Below are 6,315 nucleotides of genomic sequence, written 5' to 3'. Positions count from 1 at the left end.
CAGGTTATAGTGTAATCCCTTGTATACTTATCATAAGTCATCATGATAAATATTACAGAAGCTACTGTGTTAGGATAATGAAAATCCAGCCTCACATACATGTTCAAAACCACACTGAGCTTAATATCTGATTCCTTGTGAAGTACAAATCAAATTATACACAAGAGAAAAAATACTGAACTATTTTTTTTTCCCCCTAAAAAACTCCAAAACATTGAAATTCTTTGAAGGCAGGATGCAAATAAAGTAATTTGAGCATCCTCCTGTTAAAAAAGGTCTGCAAAAGAACAGCTGCCAGATTTGGCAAACTGACATTTCACAGAGCTCCAGGGAGAAAACAAAGCCACTTTGTCTACATACAGTGTCCTCGCATGGAAGCCACCTCCCTGCCAGTTCAGTGCCTCACCTGACCACCATGTGCCAGGAAGGACAGAAAGGATGGTGTGCAGCCAGCATACAACTCATGGGCTTCATGAATCCAAGGCCAGCATCTGAGCATGAATCCAAGAGGCCACTGCAGACTTGGGGTCATAGATGCAGCATGCCTCCTGTGGGAAACACTACTGTGAGTATTCCCATTTAACCTTGACCTTGAAAACAAGAGCAGCCTGAACACACATGTAAGTATAGCATGAGGGATCTGGGGAACAAGCTGCTTCTGCTCTGCATTACACCAGATGAACTTTCACTGCCTCACTGCTGTGCCAGAGGAGTTTTGTATTTCCATCACTGCATGAGCATTAGCTAGGAATGGAGAGTGACTTGTGAAACATCTTTATGTGGAGGCTGCTGGAGACTGTACACTGTTCCCACCAGCTGATAGGTTCTGGGTGCTGTGACAATAGAAATGGCTATGGTTGTGGATTAATTATACACGAGCCTTTCAACACTGGCTCTGTCAATCGTCTCTCCATAATAGTTGTTAAAAAATAAGTAGAAAGGAACCCCTGCTCATGTTACTGAAAGGAGAAACAAATGAGGTTTCTTGGATCACTTTTAGGAGAACAGGGCTTGATCAGATTTTACAGTCATGTATTATGAGGTATAACTTTCAAAAATCTGAAAGGTACTGTTCCACTCCACAGCAAGAGTTTATTAACATGCCGCAGAGAAACCTGGCTTGACCCGTTGTAGGTTGTTTTACAGCTCTTGCCTGTGGTCTGACTTGGTGAAAAAAGTCCCAAGGGTATCTGAAGCATGTAACAGTAGGTTTTCTGGACTTCTCATCCATGAGTTAGCCTACCCTACTCCCAACCCCAAAAAAGTTCTTAAACTTATCAAGAGTAACTGAATGTACTGAAGTCCTATAGGCACAGCCAGTGAGTGTAGCCACCTTTCTGAAGCAAGCCAGAGGAACATGCAGTTCTCAGGTCTGTCTGGAGGTCCTCCCCCTGCAAGGTACTCATTGTGACGTTGGTTTCTACTCTTTCCTCAGATGTCTTTTCTGAGCACAAAAACTACTGCACTATGGTAAATACAGTGTAAATTCTGCAGCCAAAAACTATATTAGATGCCATCAGGTAGCATTTATGTAGCTCTTCCTGAAACTTCCACAGAACACTTAAGAAATCCCTCAACAAAATAAAATATGTATCACAGTTTAACAGCTTCTTGCTGAGCTATCAATGTTATGAATGGATGCAACTGTAAGTCATCCCAAAAGCTAACAGCTGGCATCCAACCAAGTTTTCTTCTTGGTCCTTCCAAGCAGAAAAATTAATTGCATCTGCCATTTAATTAAAGTTGTAAAAAAGTTGTGCTGCTTGACATTGTTTCAAATAAATGAATAGTTGCAAAAGCGATTTACATCTGACAGTAATCTACTATAGCAGATTCAGTGAGTTACTCCGCTTCCAAGGCATCACTAATGATTGAGATGTTTTGGAAGAAAAATTGTTGGAGATCTCTGCCTCTTCTCCATCCCAAACCATCAGTCATTTATATCCCATTCATACAGCAAACGTCTGGAGTGATCAGCGATTTCTGCCTTCCCATTCCGTGCTACCTCAGATAGTGTTGGCTATCTCCTGCAGGTTATCATGTTCCATCAGTTGCAGTCTAACCAGAACTTAGACTGACAGCAGCAGAACATGCTGAGGAAAACATTTTTAGACTTTCAGGATAATACCCGAGGGGCAGGTGTCCAGGAGAAGGCTTGCATGGCTAAAAATCCGTGTGTAAGCCTTCATGACAGCAATGTTAACTCTACGGCAGATACTCTGGTGTCCATCCCAAGCTTTATTGTTCTGTCCGGATCAAAATGTAGTCTTTCTTTCAACCATAGAAGATGTGTCAAGATCATATAAACATCTCACAGCTTCAAGTATTGGTGAATCATGAGTCAGGCCTCCCCCAAACCATGTCATAGAAGCACAGAATGGTTTGGGTTGGAAAGGACCTTAAGGTCATCCAGTTCCAAACCCTTGCCGTGGGCAGGGACATCTTCTACTAGACCATGTCACCCAAGGCTCTGTCCTACCTGGCCTTGATGTCATTAGCGTCAAAGAAACATAAGAAACTTGTGTGTTTCTTCTGTTGTTTGACACTTCAGGACTGAAAGTTCTCCCTTCAAATACAAGTGTGAGACACTTTTAAATAGAAGCTGTGATTTTCACCTATTCATCCAACTCTACCATTTATGGCTTAAGAAAGTAAGAGATGTCATATGAGACTTGTGACAAAACTCTCAGGATCTGGCAACATTATACTCTGTGATACCATACAGATACATGTAAAGGAATGCAAAATAAGCAATGCCTTTGATAAACACTGTTGCCTGTTTTTAAACCTGTGAAGAATTATCCTGTTATACTGTCACATAATCAATTAAATTATAAGAATCTTTGCAGGGAGGGGTCTGTCATATATTTGTTTGTGCAGTTCAAAGCATTTTAACTTGTTCTTTGAGTGCAACCCACCAGTTCCCTAAAACACACTAGGAAATGCAAGTCCTCTGTAGCAGAAATGGGAGCCTGAATCCATTTGAAATTACTGGCTGGCAAACATTTAAGGGTTAATTTAATAAATACAAGGTTTAAAATGTCTCTTTTAGATTCTCAGCTGCTTTTATCTCCTTCCTGCACAGCACTTACTTTCCTTCTGACAGGAAGTACTGTTTACATGAGCAGTAAAGCTAGCTCCAGGGGGTGCAGCAGTCATAAACTAAGCACAGACCCAGAGGGATCTGAGCCGCAAATCTGATAAATACAGTATGGGTGTTGTTTCCTTAACTTGTAACTTTGCTGCCTCTTGTGTGAGACGCCTAAATAAATGATAGTAATCTGAGGCTCTGGCACAGAGACAGTAAATTTACCTGCCTTTTCTGTTGCTTTCCATGGCTATCAGTGTGCTTCTCACCTCAAGGTTTTGCTTTCTCCCATCAAACATCACTCAGATTCGCCTCATCAGGGTAACTGCTCTCCCTTCTCACACAGTGTGCTGGCCCAGGCATCCCAACAAGTGAATTTCTTTCACTCAGTGACTTGCAATCATATTATTCTATTTTAAAGTCACATACTAAAATCAAAACACCAGCAGCTAAATCATGAAATCCAATTAATGCAACTGCAGAGATGTGGAAGAGGAAGGGAATTCAAAAGAGCTCAGAGAGGCAGGATGAAGCATAACTGGGCCACCCTTCACACTTTTACCTTATCTGCTTTTAAAAAGTGAGGCATGGTATTACTAGTAGAACAGAGTAGTTCCCTTCCATGCCTACAACTCTATTTCATCCTAATTTGAGATGTGCTTTCTTTGCAAATTGATTGTTTAATCATTTGTCCTACACTCTTTCTGGGTTTCAGAGAAGCACCTTCATTCTGGTAGTTGAGGTTCTCTCCTTTTGTTAAAGTTAGATTTGCCGTTTCCCATCTTCTAAGACCTCCCTTGTCTCTTCAGTTTCCTGAAGCTGTATCGATGATGGTTCAAGTATTGCTTAGCCAATTCCTTTAGTGCTTTAGGATGAATTTCATCATGGAATCAAATTTATCTTAATATTTGTGGTGTTCTTGCTTTATTCTAGACTGCAATCCTAGCCCCAAGTTAAAATCCATTGCATTAACCACTGAACTCGGTGATGCCTGATACAAAATAGGCAGTCATCTCTGAGTCCATTTTTGCTTTTTCCGAGAAATACCTTACCTGTAGTTTCACTCTGTTTCTTCCCCTATATTTTTATCTTCTCTCATTTCCCTTGTTTGCGGGAACTGTCACTTTGACCTTTCTAACAACTCTACTCACCCCTTTGGGGCTGCTCCTCAATCATCTGTCATGTTTCCATGTTTTAAGTTTTTCCACTCTTTCATGTTCTCAGCATTCTTAAGGCTGCTGTATCAGATCTTTGCTATCCTCTGCATTGGGTCTCTCTGGCATGCCTTTAAACAGCCTCTGCTAGTGACAGCCAGCTCTCCTGCACACCATCTATCAGCTTCTGCGCAAGTCCTTGTTATTTTGGTATGTCAAATTTTGCCTTTTTGAAGTCCATTTTCCTTATTCTGCTGCTCTTCCTCCTTTTCTTAAAAATGTGATGTCACTTATTTTTGCGTTCACCCAACGCCATTTTTGATTTTAACAATTTTCCCCCTGCTCTAGTCAGAAGCAATTGTGACCGCACTCCCCACCATGTGCAGACATAAATCAGTCACCAAGTTGTATATTTGAACTCTTGATGATTGTACACTTTTCCAGCAATTAGACCAATAACGTCACCTAGTATTAAAGATGGCTCTGTTATTTCCCTAAGTAGACTTCTTCCAGCTCCTTCTCCTAACTGCAGGATCACCCAGCATCCCATGCTCCATGCTCCTTTACCCTTCGTTCTCCAACCACAGACATCCATTAATGAGCATTTCACTTCATGCTGAACTTCAGAGAGTGCACAGACCTTTCTTCTCATGTATCCTACGTGGAACAAGTTATCCTTTACAATGCCAAGATCCTAGTGCTAGAATTTCTTCCACAAGCACTTAGTAATTCTTGAGTTGTACTTTTTGTTATGTGGAAAGTCTTTAACTCCTTTGCATTTAATTCTGGTATCTCAGCCATGTGTATAAGAGCAGCTCAGATGTTCGGCTGATTTTCTCAGCCTTTGTTCACCTCTATGCTCCTTTCACACATTTTCTTATTATTTTCACTCACCTGCAGAGTTTCACCACTGCTGCTGTTCAAGCCCTCCTCTCAAACATGACCCAGAAGTGCTTTCCTATGGAGCCCAGCCAGTCCCAGCTGTCCTGCCAGAGAGCCCGACAACAGCAGTGAAGAAGAGCTGCCACTGTGCAGTCAGAGTGCATCGCTTTATGTAGAGATTTCATATCCCTGGAGATGTGAGGAAGAAATTGTTTACAATGAGGGTGGTAGAATCCTGGCACAGGTTGCCCAGAGAGGTGGTGAATTCCCCGTTCTCGGAGACATTCCAGGCCAGGCTGGATGGGGTTCTGGGCAACCTGATCTAGTTGAAGATGTCCCTGCTCATTGCAGGGGGGATTGGACTAGATGAGCTTTGAAGATCCCTTCCAACCCAACCAAACTGTGATTCCGTGATCATCTCAAAAACATTCTGATCCCTCTGCCTCCTCCCCAACTTTGGCAGCAACCCTGAGTGTTGGGTGCCGGCAGCTGGGTACAGGCAGTGGAGCTAGTGCCAGCCCTGTGTAGAGAGAAGCAAAAGCATAACATGGGATGCAGGAGCACATGTGGGTACAGAAGCTGGTTGGGTCTGGCAGGGTTCCGAAACACTGCAGGCAAAAGGCTCACAGAACACATATCTCCTGGTAATCATTGGCTAGTATTGATTTAATGAATTGAGAACTTAACTGGAACAAGTGATGAGAATTATCTCCATTCTCCTTTTCACAGCACATACTGAGAAGTGCATTGCAGGGGTACAACCTGTTGCATAGAAGAACTGAGCTTACAGGAACAAAAATCCCCAAACCCTTCCTTTGCTGCAGCTTCCACAGAGCTGAATTTCAAGCACGTGGTTTTGATCTCTGCCAAGCGTGGCTAGGATGGAAAAGGGCATTTTTAGGCCTGACAGCAAATTACAACAATTTGAATTTCAAACCTGAAACTTCAGAACTGAAGGTCTTAATAGGATACCTGATTCACAACAAGCAGGATATACAATAAAACAGTTACTGGAGCTTGCTATAAGATCGTATTTCCATCATGACAGGAATGTGACAATATCCATTAGACAGATGATGACAGGAGAATAAATAAAGCTGCAACTTGAACAAAAATAACAGTACACTATCTATAAGATATATGTGTGTGCATACAAACAACAGAATCAGAGCCGTATCAGTTACTTAGCTA

The sequence above is a fragment of the Pezoporus wallicus genome, unplaced genomic scaffold (assembly GCF_028554395.1).
Source record: "Pezoporus wallicus isolate ANWC-B61680 ecotype Strahan unplaced genomic scaffold, APGP_CSIRO_Pwel_v1 contig_8649, whole genome shotgun sequence".
Lineage (NCBI taxonomy): Eukaryota > Metazoa > Chordata > Aves > Psittaciformes > Psittacidae > Pezoporus > Pezoporus wallicus.
The sequence above is the reverse complement of the archived record's forward strand: the minus strand, read 5'-3'. Positions refer to the sequence as shown.